Below are 16,040 nucleotides of genomic sequence, written 5' to 3' on the forward strand. Positions count from 1 at the left end.
GTAACTAATATATAATTCAAGTCTCATATTGATTGGAAGGATACTAAATTTCATTTTTTTCTATAGATACACATTAATATTTAGTTTGTAAGTGACATGACTTACTTATGCAAAAAAAGGGGGATATCTTTAAAAATAGCTTAATATTTCCTGAAATTTAAGCGGAGGACTGTGGTTGCACTCAGGAAAAACCAGAAGTACAAATGATACTGAACTCTGTCTTCTTATCTGTATTTCTGTTCTCTGTTTTTCTTTATCTCCCTCCTTCCCCCACCCGTTATTAAAGACAGGCTACCTTCTTTGTCTAGTCTATATGACAAGACTCATGATGACCTGTAACATCCAAGCTGTTTTTCTTATAGACAGCATCTGGGTTCTCAATACACCTACCTCCTGGAAGGGTTGATCTTTGGCCAGCATGAGCCATACACCCTCTTCTGAACCAAACAGCTGTGTCTTGGTGTGCACAGGATTATGTGTACAAAAGAGATCACAGTGGTGCTTATATCGATGGAAGCTGTAAATCCCCAAATCGAGGTATAGACCTCTGGAAATAAAATCTCATAAACGTCACTATTCTATAAATTTAAATAGTTTCTACATTGTCAACCAGGGATAGTCATCACATTAACTTACCTTTCTGTTCTTCCAGACCTTAAAATGTAGAGGCCAGTGCTACTTGACTCATCACAAATCAACAATCAGTTTCAGATGAACACTGCTGGGTTCAGTTGTTTTCAGAGTTTGGACTCATGAAGCATTCCAACTGTACTTGGCATGAGTTATTGAGTACACATAGGGGAGCTGCTTAAATGTGCAGAGTGTCTTTGGCAGAAGAAAAAACAGATGGTCCCATCAAATGGATCACGTTCATGGGCATTAAATTAGATTCGAAGAGAAAAGAGTGATATTTACCTGGGGAATATATTTTAAAGGGTTAAGTAGCTCAGTTATCATTAAGCTTGAACATAAAGCTTCAAGAAACTGATTATGAATTTGAGAATATAGGCCAGATTCCAGATACTGAAATAGTGGCAGGAAAGGATGTTTCATGATCAAAAACTCTGCTACAGAGCTGCTGGAGGCTAGGAAGTGGTTGACAGGTGACGCTGGCAAAGAGAGACATGAGCAGAGCCAGTGTGAATAAAAACATCAGTGTGAATGACCACAAGCTGAGAGCAGAATTTCTAGGGCCTAAGGTATGCAAGCAATATTACGGATTTCTATCAAACTTTATAGAGATTTTAGAATATAAAGGAAACTTGCAAACTAACTCTAAGTGCAGTAAGAAAACAGAGGTCAAGGGAGGGAAGAGTTTAGCACCAGGTTTCCTAATGATATGGATAGTGCTCTTCTGTCCATTATTGAACAGAAACTTCGAGTTGATAATCAAAAAGGGAGATAATCTGCTCAGAAACACTATCTCCATATAAATTCATCCAGGACTGCTTTGTCTAATAACTATTTTGCTTCTGGCATGCCTTTCCTATTTTCGTAATGAATGTAATGAGAGTCATTCAAGTCATAAATGAAGGAGCACTGTTGTCAATCTTGGGACAGGCCTCAGCCAAAAATTCCATTTATGGTCTAATGAAGTTGGTAGAAACTAATGTGTGGGTGGTCACTTAAAGAAACACAGTGACCTGAACATTAAAGGACAGGCTTGACAAAAACTTCCTGATATTGATATATCAGATGAGACAAAAATAGCTGTTGACATCCACACTTTGCCTTCATAGTATAGAGTCATTCTGGAAAGTAACCACCCAGCCTGGGGCTGCATTTCCCAGTTGCCCTTGCATTATATGCAGAAGGGGAACAGAAATGATGTATGCATGCTGCCTCCAGCCCAAGAGGATTAAGAAATGCTTTATTTTCTCTATACTCTTTCCCTTTATCCATTGGCAGGAAGCAAAGGACTCTCCAGCCTTGAAGGCCAGTAGGGAACTCCAAGTAGGAAAAAGTGTAGGTACCCCCCTCCACCATCATAGCATAGTGGAAAGTTTTCCACAGTCCACAGATGTCCACATCCCATTGTTACTTGAGCAAGAAATAAACCTCAGCAGGGTTGAACGACTGAAAGTTTGGGGATTATTTGTTAAAGCAGTTGAAATTATCCCAATTAATATAACAGACTGTCTCCTTATGTGGATGCCATGTTGGATACATCTGAAAATGCATGATAATAGACTGCATTCCTAAAGGGATATAACTGAGTGAAGTCGGTCTATTAGAAATGCATAATGTGCCAGGATTACAGGCCTGAACATCTTTTTAACACCACCAGCATTTCTTTTAGAGTTTCCAAGCTGATCTGTCTCTGTATAACAGAAGATAAAGTTTTATGCTAAAATAATCACTTTATAATTTGATGCTATGGCTTGAGTCAAAGAATATTGTTGCAGTGAGATTTTCACAGAACTACAGGGAATTACACAGGCTGCAATTTCTAACATGCTTTTTCAAGTCATCTCCTTTGGGCCCAAACAGCCTAATTTGTTTGTGCCAACAGATAATCTCAAAGAAGATGACCAAGGTACTTAAATATCCCAGCAAGAGAAGCACAACCTTAAGGGATGTTAATATAACACAAGACATATAGAATATCAGGACAGGACCCTAGGAGTCATCTTGCCCAATTTCTTCATTTCTCATAGGAGAAAACTGGCTTTACTTTTTAATGTCACTCAGTAAACAACGCCTTAAAAATTCTGAGACCTCTGACTTTTACTACAAAACTCTGGAAAACTAGGATTCATCACGTATTCATGTTTTGTTTTAGGCATCTCTTCTCTCCTTTGAATCCTAATCTGTTTTCTTCTACTGATTTATGTATACAGAGGACTTAAGCACGCCCAACATTGAGATCTTCTCTGAGGATATAAGCTTTACATAGCAATGTTCACTTCTTTGAGTCTTCAAAACACTTCTATCGATGTATTAACTTTCCTTGCCACCAAATATTCCTGTGAATAATGTAAAAGCATGACTTTAGAATCCATATTATAAACAAGAAAAAATTTAATGGTAAACAAGAATGTTGGAGGTACTTCTGCCTGTTTCTTCAAAAGCACCGTCAATGAGAGATGGGTGATTTGCACAGCATTTCCCAGTGGGGAATTGGCACTAAAACTTAAAATTCTTGATTGTATGTCTTGTACTCAGTTTCTCAAGTTGAAAGGACACCAGCTACTTGTATACCAACTGTATCATGAAGGTTTTTTTTTGTTAAATGGAGTAGCACAGGGAATTGGTAATATCAGCTTTGCATTGAAGGCTTATTAGTTGTAGAGAAGAAAATTTTCAATTCTGTTTTACTTCTAAAGTAAAAGATATCAAATTCTTGCCAACATGATCATAAGAAGTAAGAGCTATGCTTTCTTCATCCTAATTGCTTTTCCCATCATATTTTTAATGATTAAACAAAGATAACCACAGTGCTAATGCATTAAAATCTGGAGAATTTTTGTTTGCCAAAGAAAAAAAATCTGCAGTGAATTTTATACCAGATATTTTTATTGTATAGACATTGCATGACACCCCTCATTACCACATGCATGGCAGCAAAAAATTACTCCATTGGCAAAACACTCAAAGATAATAAAGATTTATAATCTCAATTATTGATCGGCAGTATCATTCTCTGCCAAGAAAAATTGTGTAAAGGGGAAGAAACCCACAGGAAAGTAACTCCAAGAATGAGAATTATACAAAAAATACTACCAGGTCTTCTTCTCTATACAAATAAAGAAAGAAAGATCATATTTAGGCAAAAAACATAAATTCACATTTTCTATTGTGTAAGTTGAGTTACTGAGGAGAAAAATAAGCCCTTAGATATACCAAAACTCGTACAGCTCTTTGTGTGTCTATGTATGTTTCACATGTAGTGATTCTTGGTCTAAAAAGTGGTTAGATAATAATTTCCACTCATTCTTCCATTAGGAGAATCACTTCAGGTTCACACAAACTGAAATCACACTCTTAACTTTAAATAACAAGATGAGAGACCAATGAAAAAGAACTACAAAACAATATTAAATAATCATATAAACAGAAACTATTATAAATCATCATTAGAATTCTGATTATTTTATAAAATCTGGTTCTAAAATTCTCTAAGTTTTTATCCAAACTTTAAACATTTATTTAAATTACTAAGTGCTATTTTCACCATATTTATGGAAAAAGACACTATAAGATAAAAGTGTCAGTGTCAGTAATTAACTCACTCAAGTTTCAGGTGTATCTAACTGTCATTCATTGCTGGACCCAGTCATCTTCTGTTTTAGAAATTTGTTAAAGAAATCATCCAAGAAGTAAAGATTTATAAACAATAAGTAATAAAGATTAGAAATTACTGAACATGTAATAGAAGGGAATATGTAATGGCATTATATGTATTATAATTTTAGTTCTAATATTTTTAGGCTTTTAAAAGTTATTTTATGTACGTGGTAAAAAATTTAAAATAGAAAAAAAAAAGAGGGGGTAGTTACATGGTGAAAAATTAGTTTCATTGTCACTCCTACCTCCCAATTAACCTCTCTAGAGGCAACTACATTTATCATTCCAGATACATTTTACTTAGGTACCAAAGTTACGTGTACATCTTTACCTTTAGTTTTTATACAAATGATTGTATAACTTTCATACTGACTTTTCATACTGACTATTCATAGACTGTTTTTTCCTTTTAACAAAGTATCTTGAAAATCATTCAGTATAAATACATGTAAAGGTCGCTCATTCCTCTTTTTAACTTTTTTGAAGTATAACATGCATAAGAAAAACTAAAAAAATCATCAATAAACAACTTGATGAATTTTCAAAAACTGAACACCACCAAGGAACTTGCACATAAATCAGGAACCAAAACTTAACAGCAGTCAAGAAACCTTCTTTGTGGCCTCCTATAGTCACAACCCACAAAGAGTTACTGCTACCGTAACTTCAAATGCCATAGATGAGTTTTGTCCATATTTGAACTTTATGAAATTAAATTCATATAGTGTATCCACTAGCTATTCCAACAATAATGCTGGATAATGAATCATCCTAAAATCCAGTGACTTAGAAAACCAAATAATTATTCTCATTATTAATTGGTTTGGGGCCATATTGGATTTCAGACATTTTTGTTCATATTTATGATTATAGAATAGTTATATCAGGGTCAGTGAACTTTTTCAGTCAAGGGTCAGATGGTAAATATTTTAGGCTTTGGAAGCCATAAGGGACATTCTCAATTATGCCATCATAGCATTAAAACAAGATATAATACATGTATAAATGGATGTGGCTGAGTACCAATAAAACTTTATTAATCAAAATAGGCAGTGGGCCAGCTTTAGCCTACAGGCCATAATTTGCCAGTCTTAAGGTGTATTAAGATTTCACATAACCTCAAAATTTTGGTGGCTTAACACAAGTAAGGTTTCATTTCTTCTCACAGGGATAACCAACACAGATTAGTGAGAGCAGGGAGTGTGCTCAGGGATTGATTTCACATCAATACTTAAACTATCACCATGGCAATAGGGAGCAAAGATGGCTACTAGCACACTGGCTCAGAGTTAGCATTCAGAAGGGATGCCCATAACTTTCACTTATATTTCACTGGCCAAAGCAAATCAAATGGATTTGCCTCACTTCAGAAAGGGCAGGGAAATATAATTCTCTTCAATGCATCTATCCAATGTGAAAGATATTGGGGGAAGATGGGGGGGAAGATATGTGGTAGACATACTGGGGGGAAAAAAAAACAACTTGTATACATTTCTGGGTATTGCAAATGATTGTAACTTACCACGTCACTGCCATGCAGTCAACATGATCTCCATGCAGCTATGCCTGCTTCATTCTGGTACAGCATGTGGCCAGCCTCCTACACAAAGAGCTTGCTGAGGTGTCTGCTTTATAGCCTCTAGCTTTCCTCCAAAGCCACAGTCTTCTCAACTGTGCAGAACTAAATCCCCAAATGTGGGATATAAACACTCTCAGGAACAACCCATGGTATAATTCTAATGTGTGTTCTACATGGGCCCTCAGAGAGTTACTAGAAGGCTTGAACCCCAATTACCCATGACCATAATCAGCTACTTAATGCATTTTTTATTAATCAAATTCTAGAATGGATCACTTGCCAGTCAAAGGGCCTCCATTATATTCTTATCCTATTCATCTTTATGGCATACGTGAAAAAAATATGTATATACATTATGCCTGTGGTAGTAAATTACTGTAAACTTAATGCAGTAGTAGCTCCAGTCTCTGCTGATGTGATAGATCATCACAGATTTTGACACTTTGGATTTTTGGCTATTGATACATGTGCCGCACCCGCACCAGCGACTGTGCAGCATGGCAAGCAAATTGCTTCAATGGCTGCTAGTTCAGGGGTACGTGCCTGAAGTGGCTAAGCCCTCTGGTATTGGGTCGCAGAAGCTCCCAAGAAGCTGTGTTCCACTCCTGGGGACCTGCTGGGCCGCATTCAGCACCTGGGTGCTTCTTATCACCATTGCTTTAGGCTTATTGTTTCTTGGCAATCGCTCTCAAACAACAGAACTGTTACAAATAAAGACTCTGATCTAGGTCAAGCTTTAATCATTATGCTTAAGAATTCTTCGGGGTCTTTTGGGGAAATTTTAGACGCCTTACAAAAGTTAGAACTAGGAAGACTTACAAGAAATAGGAATAAGAGATCCACACAAAGTGAAACTAAAAGTAAACATGATAAGGATGAAGATTATTATAAACATTTAGGATTAAAAGTACGTCGGGGAAATCACACATTGCAAGTAAAGATTGGGGGAAAATGGTGGACGCCTGGCACGTATAAAGTTCCTTATAAATTGCAACCCACTGATGCACCACTTCCTTACACAGGAATATATGATTCAAGCCTCACGCGGTGGGTTACTCATAAGGGAAGGAAAGTAAAATATAGTTCCCTAAATAGATGGACAAAGGTACAATTAATCAATATCCGTTAGGTCGGTTCGCCCCGCTGAAGGGACTAAATAGACAATAGGAAACTAGTCAAAACCGCATGTCTAGCAAGTATAACCTCAGGCTAAAAGGTCATTACGCAGTTCTGCTGAATGGCTATTATTTAGGCTAACTTTAGGCTAATACGTAACCAAATGTTAGGCTATTCTGAGTGAGATAAACATCATATTTGATCCTGTGCCAATGTTTCATGTACAATGCATATAAAAACTGATACTCACCACAATAAATCGCAGCAGCTGATACACGCCTTGAGTGTGCCTCTCTGTCTGTCGCGCCGAATCCACCCCATACCTGCTTATCCAAGGATCCCCCCGCAGACTCACCGCTGACAGTCCGCGGCATACATGAATATCAATTGATGTGGTGAATTATTTTCAGTATAAAGAGGTAAAGAGGAGCAAAGCTATTTGCTTTTACATGGGGGGAATAACAGTACACATTCACTGTCTTGCACCAAGGCTATGTCAGCTCTGCTACTCTGTGTCACAATATGCTCTATAGAAATTGTGATGGTCTTGTCATTCTGTAAAACATCTTCTTGGCCACTATATTGATCATATTATATTAAAATGCCTTCATGAGCATATCATCAGAATATGGATGCCCTATAAAGGTAGATAATATGCCATAGGGCACATACTACAAGAATCAGATACTTCCGACTTTATGAGATTCCAATAATTTGGGACATGCTCTGATACGCATCTAAGGAAAAGGGCTAGATGTTGAACATTTTACCCTTTATCAGTGGGAGAGAGAGATAACACAACAGGTTTGTTAGTTTTCTTTGGATTTTGGAGGCAGCATATAATGTATTCATATCTAGTAGTTGGGTCTATGTATTGAGTGACTCAAAATGCTGCCAGTTTTATTTGTACAGAGCAAGAGAGAACTTTGCCACATGTTCAGATGATTTGACTTGCAGATCCAATGGTGCTAGAAGTATCTGTGGTAGATAAGGTACTCTGTAGAGCCTCTGGCTAACTCTAACAGGTGAGTCCTGTAGAGAACACTAGGGTTCCAAAGTAAGATATCACCTGTGTTTAAGAAGCAGCTCTTGGCATGCTCCCTGGCCCTAATAGACAGTGAATGCTTAATCATGGGACATCAATTGACCAAAAAACCCCCTTACTGTACATGATAAGCTCAGTTTGCTCAGATTCACCAAATTATAAGGTTGGGAAAATGCTGTCATAATCCATCATACAATAAAAATTATACATTCAGAATTTGTCATTAGCAGGTCCAGGTGGTCCCCAAAATGAAAAGAACAGATGCCTCAAATACCCTTATCACCAACATCTGTTGCACTGATGGCTTTCCCCCAGTGCACAACCATGGCCTCCTGGAGTATTCTCTACAGAAAGAAAGAAGAAAAGCCTTGCTTCAAAAACGACTTAGTTTGATATGTTGGTGCAGAGAATGGATACACTACCGCCCTAATCAGGAATGACCTCCAAGAACCATGGTGAAAAATCTTTTTGCAGAGCTACAAGCAGTAGACTTGGTCATCACTTTTGTATGGAGAGAAGTGATCTGGAGTGAGAGGAACCATGAATGAATGATCTGTAGGAATGACTTGGATGATTGTTAAGGAACCACATTGAAAAACTGGAAACAAAGAAGAGACAAAGAGACATGTGATGGGCCCATGAGATCAAAACCTACAAGAAAAGGAAGCACTCAACAGCTAGATAGTCTGACTTTGAAGGTAAATAGCCTTCTGGTAGATAGCTTTCAGGTAAATAGCCTGACTTTGAAGGCTCTGTTCTTGGCCATCTTCTGTCTTTGTACAATTGACCCATAAGTGGAGAAGAAAAGATGACAGAGATGAGGCTATTCATGAGCCCTGTGACTCTTTTCAACAAGGCTCTTCCTCATTCAGGCTCAGCTACCTTTTGCTGTTCTTAAATATCCAACCCTGGTAGCAGCAGAGACCAAATCTGAGCTCTCAATATGGTATCATAATGCAAGGAGATTAGCCAGCCCCTTGGGTTAAAATTTGTTACATCGGAACTCTTCTATCCTAGAGGGTCAGTAATTCATTCTTACCAGAACTGACACTTAAGCAGGATATAGATTTTCCTTTTATACTCTCAGTGCATCTGCAAGAACCATCCTGAGACGGTTTAGAGAATGCCCAGTTACTGACATAGAATCCCACAGAATATAAGCTTGAACTAAATGACCTATTTTATTGCAAAGTCAGTGTGAAAAGGGACATGAGTTTTCATGGATGGATGGATCTATTTCTAAGTTCCCTGTGTTGCTCCATTGATCAATTTTTCTATCCCTGAGCCAATACCCTGCTGTCTACTGCTTAATGACAGGCCTTGATACCTGGTAAAGCAACTCTACACAGTTACATACATCTTTTTCTTTATTATAAATTTCTTGGCAGATTTCGGCCTTTGAGCACGCTATAAGTTTGAGAATCAAATTATAAAGTCCCACATAATGTTCTTTTGAAATTTAGATCAAAATTAAATCTATAGATCAATATGAGGAAGAATTAAATATAATACTGGGGCTCTCAGTTAATGAATATACATATATATCTTTATTTAGGTTGTTTTATTAAGTCTCAATAAAAAATGTCTTGGTTTTTTGTTGTTGTTCTTACCTTGCACAAATTTTGTTTGACTTTCTCTTTAGCCAGCTTCATTTCCAAACATCCTTACTATTGATAATAATTAATAGATTAATTTATATTTTCTTTACAGATAATTATAGGTTCTGTGAACAAAAGAATTTGTTTCTTTCTCATTCTTATACCACTACATCTACTTTATTTTCAATTTTTAGGATTTAGTGTATCTAATATGAAATTAAAAATATATGGTGATAATAGGTGTTCCCTAAGATTTTTTTTTAAGGTTTCACCATTACGAATGATATTTTGTAGGTTATCTTTTATTAGATGTAAGTGCTTTAGTTTTCTAAAAATTTTAAAATGAGTCAGGTGAAATGATTTTTATATTTATTAAGATGATTATATAGATGTCTTCTAAAATCTGTTAATATGGTGATTATATTCCTTATATAAATGTTACTTGGTCCTTTTGCAGAGACAGTTTAATCCAGGGAATTGGTTACAAAGGTGATAGAATAGGCAAAAGCCAATCAGGACAGGGACCGTGAGGCACCTGTGCTGAGGAATGCCCAGTGAAGGCTGAGACATTGCAAGGCCAGCCAGTGATGGCTAGAGCCACAGAAGAGTGAGTTGCTACTAGAAATTCCATCCCAAATAAAACCAGGGAGAAATGTCCTGGATTTCCCCTTGCTTCTACCCTCATATCTCTGCTATAGTGCTTCCCACTGGTTGAACCCAGCCAGAAAACAGCTGATGTAGGAATCCTGGAAACCTAAGTGCAGAGTTTGGCCACCTGCAGAGATCAGTTGATTGCAAAATTTAGTGGTGTTTCAAGTAAATATAGACACCAAAGGGAGTTTGTAACTTGGTCTTTTTAAATACAGTATTGCATTAGGTTTCTTTAAGGAGTTTGGGATTTAGGATCACAATTGAGATTGGCTTCAAGATTATGCTGGTTGCATGGAATGAGTTGGAGAGTATTCTCACTTTTTACCATTTTCTGGAGGAGATAGAATTAAAGTGGAATGATCTTTTCCATCAAAGTTTTATAGAATTCACTGGCAAAAATCATTCAAGCTGAATGACTTTTTTGGGAGATTATTCTTAATATTGATTATATTTCTTTGGTTATGAGGAGCTTGCTATTTCTTCTTGAGCATTCTATAATAATTTGTGTTTGTCTATTTGATCCAAGTTTTCTAATTTAATGGCATTGAGCTGCTCAAAGTATTCTCTGATTATATTTTAAATCTATCTCTAATTATGTCCCCTTTTGTGGCTCATTGTTAATTTATAAGAGGTTTTTTTAATTTTATTCTTTTGAAGAAAACTACTATTGAATTTTTGAATATCTGTGGTACCTTTATGTTCTAATCCATTGGTTTCTAATCTTTGTTTATTGCCCTTTTTATACTTTCTTTGGTTTATTTATCTCCTAAAATAAATATTCATGACTCTCAACTTCCCTCAATTTACTATTATTACAGCATTCAACATGTTTTGACTTGTAATTTATTTTGCTCAGTTATAATTTCATTTTACTCAATTCTAATTTTTGTTGTGATTTTTTTTACTGAAATATGAGTTACTTAGGCATATATTTAATTTGTATACGTAGAAATACATGGAAATCACTATATAATCTTGCAATAGCAGAGGTTTTTTTCAACATGACAAAGTAAAAATATCCTAAAAGAAAAAACTGATAGAATTGAGTACATCAAACTTCTAAGTTGCTTAATAACAAAAAATTTTATCTATAAAAAAGTTATCAAAAAAGTTAATACATACAAAATATAAATTTTAATATCTTTAATATATGAAAGTTCTTGCAACTTAAAAAGAGCATAAACACACTGTCAGAAAATTGGGCAAAACATGAAAAGAGACTCCAACAAGATATATAAATGACAAGTAAGAAAAAAAATCTTATGTAAATGACCTAGAATTCAAATTCAAATTCAAATTCAAGTTCACTCCATTTTATCTATCTATGCAAAAGCCTTTTAAAAATGAAAATACCTAAAGAATTCTCATATGTTAATATTTGAATGTAAACTAGTTTGATTTTTCAGAAGGCAAATTTGACGATATAAATGATATATATCAGAACCTTGAGAACTGTGTACAACTTTTAAGTCAGTAATCCATTCTTATAAATATAACTTAAGGCAAAAATAATGATAATGAGGAACTATCTTATTGGCAAAAAAGTCTATCATCATATTTAAAAACAAGATGACAGTTTCTGCATACATTTAATATTAAAACATGTCGAAATACTGGACAACATAAATTTTCTTAAGTGGGGTTCAAGTTTCTGTCTGAATTACTTCATCAACATTTATTGACCACTAGCATGGGCTGAACCTCAAAAGCAGTTTTATTCATTTTTGTGTTATATTTATGGGCCTGCTTCATAAGATGCATACAACTTTGCAAACCTCCTATAACCTCTGGGTGAATAGAGTCTTTTTATTACTTTGTAGTGATCCTCCCTATCCTCAATATGTTTTGTCTTAAAGTATGTTTTTATATAAATATAACTATCCAGTATTTGTTTTGATTTCCATTTTCTTTATGTATCCTATTCCTTCATTGTGCTTTCAGCTTTTTCTTATTGTACATACACCACTCACAATGGAATAGAGAGGTAACTAGAAATTCACTTGAAAATCTATATTTTTACCAGGTGACATTATCACACACAATTATATATTTATTATAATTGTCATTATTTTGGAATTCCTTTCATTCCATCACTTTTTAATTTTTTTTTGCTCCACTTTTTGGGGAAGAATAAGATATTGGTTTCAAGAATGGGTTGTGTATCATTATCTAAACAAGATGGGATCAGGAGGGAGACAAACCATAAGAGACTCTTAATCTCACAGAACAAACTGAGGGTTGCAGGGTTGGGGGAGAGGGTGGTTGGGTTATGGACATTGGGGAGGGTATGTGCTATGGTCAGTGCTGTGAAGTGTGTAAACTTGGCGATTCACAGACCTGTACCCCTGGGGCTAATAATACATTATATGTTAATAAAAATTTAAAAAAAAAAAAAAAAGAATGGGTTGTGTAACCAAGCTGCCTAGTTTTGAATCTGCCACTTATTAGCTTTATGAAATATGTGTTACGTTCTCCTACCTGTAAAAGGAGGATAGTCATAAAGCCATAAAGCTGTGATGAGGATTTAGCTTGTTGATATATATAAAGGAGTTAAACGAGCCCGGTTTTAAGAATCACTACTTGAGTATCAGTTACAATTACAATTCTTTTTTGTTTATGACCTTTTCATTTTGTTTGTTGGTCTATTTTATTTTCTATATTTTTCCTTTATGATTTGAAATATAAGTTCCTTATTTTTTCTTTCATTTATTATTAGTATTTGTTTTTTGGTGGCTACTGTTGAAATATTTTTCATGAATATTTAACTGAATAAAGGTAAAAACAAAAATAAAGCCTTTCTAGAAAACAAGACTTGTTTCCAGAAAACAAGATTCTAAGATTTTAATTCTACTCATCTTTCCCCAGACATACATACTACTTTTTTCTAATATTTCAATTTTCACTTTTGATGAGAATCTCAATAGAATCTCAATATGAATGGACATTAGTAATATTTTATACAGAGATAATTTAAATTTACATATCTGTTTAAGTTAGTCTTCTATTTTTTTTAAAATTAATATTTCATTTTCTTCAGACTTACCTTGTTGTATTTAAAATATATGCAGTTATTTCAATTGCCCTTGTTTTGTAACTATTCCACGTATTTTCTCTATTTTCCACAACTTCTACTATAAATAAACTGCACATACAAAATATGCAATAATGTGCATAGATTTAAGTGTACAGCTCAATGTTGACAAATATGTATGTTCATGTAACAACCACCCCCAAATTTTTCTTCTCCCCAGAAAGCTTCCTTCACATCTTTGCATTCCCTCCCGAACCCCACCCCATGTAACCACTGGTCTGTTTTCTATCAGCATGGATTAGTTTGGGCTGTTAGAGAACTTGATATCAACAGAATTAAACTCTATGTATTATTTAATATCTGACTTCTTTTGTTAGATATAATATTTATAAGAGGAATTTATTTTCTTGAGTATATCTTCAGTTTATATCTGAGTGTATAAACTGAGTGTATCTTTCAGTTTATTTTTACTGCTGAGCAGTATTCGATTGTATAAACATGGTTTATCCATCATCTGTTAAGCATATTCTTATTTCTAGTTTCTGGTTATTATGAGTAAATCAGTTACTAACATCAAGTACAATTCTTTTGGGGATATATGTTTTCATTTTTCTTGGTTAAACTCTTGAGAGTTGCATTACAGAGCAACTGGGTTGGTATATCTTTAAATCATAAGAGATTTTGGATTTCTTTCCTTAAAATGTCCATGTAATGTTAGTCGCTACAGTTATTACAGTTTCATAACTTAATTGGGGGAGTGTTCTAGTCTCCATTTTTGAAATACTTTGTATAAATATGGACATTATCCACTCAATAGGATTCACTGGTATACCTAGGTCTGGACTTTCTTTGCAGGTAGATAGAATATTACACATCTAATTATTTTCATAAATGATCTTCAGGTTTTCTATCTCCTCTTGTATAAGGTGAGTAGAATTTTTCAACAGATTTGTAAATTTTATCTGATCTGTTACATGGAATTTTAGATAACATTCTCTTATTCTTATAAGGCATGGAGAATATATGATATCTTCTCTTTCATTCCTGTTATCAGTATTTTTTTTCTATTTTTTCTCATCAGCCTTTTCAAATTTATTAACACCTCTTTTATGGCCCCCGATACAGTATATCTGTGACTGTCTCACGTGTACTTGAAAAGAAAGTATATACTTCAGTTACTGGATATAATGTTCTGTGGTCAGATCTTCTATATCCTTATTGATTTCTTGTCTACTTGTTCAAACCATTTTTGAGAGAAGAGTCAAAATTGCCAACTCTAACTTTGAATTGGTCTATTTCTCTCTTTAGTTCTGTCAGTTTTGCTTCATATTTTTTGAAATTGTTACTAGACACACGCACATTTAAGACTATATGTTTTCCCGTTGAGTTTACCCTCTTACCAGTATAAAATTTCCCCCTTTATCTCTGCTAATACTTCATATCTGGAAATCTTAGTTTGATACAAATTTAGCCTTTATATACTTTCATATTTTCATGGTTGTCACAGATTTAATGTTTACAATGTTTGTCATCCTTTTACTTTAAAACTAGCTGTGGCTTATAATTTAAAGTGAATCTCAAAGAATGCATTTTGTTGGTTCTTACTTTTTTATACAGTCTGTTAACCTCTGCTTTTTAATAAAAGTGTTTGATTCATTTACATTTAATGTAGTTATTGACATATGTGGGATTAATTCTGTCATCTTTCTACTTCTTTTCTACCTGCCCCATCTGTTGTTGTCCTATTGCTTCTTTTTTCCATGTCTTCTTTTTGGTTAAATAAATACATATTTTTATTTTCTTGCCTATTCTACTATCTAGAAGGCATGCAAGAATGCCAGTTGGGAAGGATGATCAGTTATAAGAAGTCTGGGTAAATGTCTCCTTTTAAGGAATGTTGTCTTTTGTTTAAAAAAAAAAGTGAATTTACTAGCATCTTAAATGATTTTTTTGAAACTTAGCTTTATATTTTGTTAAGAAACACTACAGTTACTATGGGGCATTATGGTTACCCTTAGGGTATAACTGTGCTGGTATCTCAGCTGAGTGTCCACAGTATTAACAATGTCCTACCATTATGATTGAGTCAGGAAAACAGCATTTCCTGGAACTGTGCAGTCTCTTGGATCCACTCCAAACCTTGAAACAGCCACTTTCGCTTAGGCAGTGCTTACACTTACCTTAAGCAAGGAACACATACTAAGGATTCCCTTTCTCCATTGCCGCCTCCTTTCTGGAAGTCATTCAGCACATTTCAGCTGCTTCAATAGCCTTGAAATCTGTTCTCAGGTTCCTTGTGTTCAGTGAGACCCTGATATTCTGTTTGTTTTACTTTTTGCTGGTGCATTTAGGAGCCTCCTCCTAGCAGAGCTGGGGTAAATATGGTGCTCACCTCAGGTGTTTCTTTTGTCTCAGGGATGACAGACCTGAGCTGCCTATGCCTTAATGCCAGTATACAATTTCACATGTTCTACCCAGGATTATAGTTGTTCATAGCAAGAAAGTAAGTCCAACAGTTAGTTCTTGCATCATGGCTAGGAATTACTCCTTTAATAGTGTTTTTACCTTTTTGTTCATAGTGTATCATTGTATATTTCTTTTTATTCATTTTCCTTGGGTTCTTCACGAAACTGTGGTTTCATCATTTTCATCATGAAATAGGTGGGAAATTTTCATGTATTATCTCTCCAACTATTTCCCCTCATTGATTCTATTCTTAGCCTGCTGGGACTC

This window comes from Lutra lutra, chromosome 8 (assembly GCF_902655055.1).
Source record: "Lutra lutra chromosome 8, mLutLut1.2, whole genome shotgun sequence".
Lineage (NCBI taxonomy): Eukaryota > Metazoa > Chordata > Mammalia > Carnivora > Mustelidae > Lutra > Lutra lutra.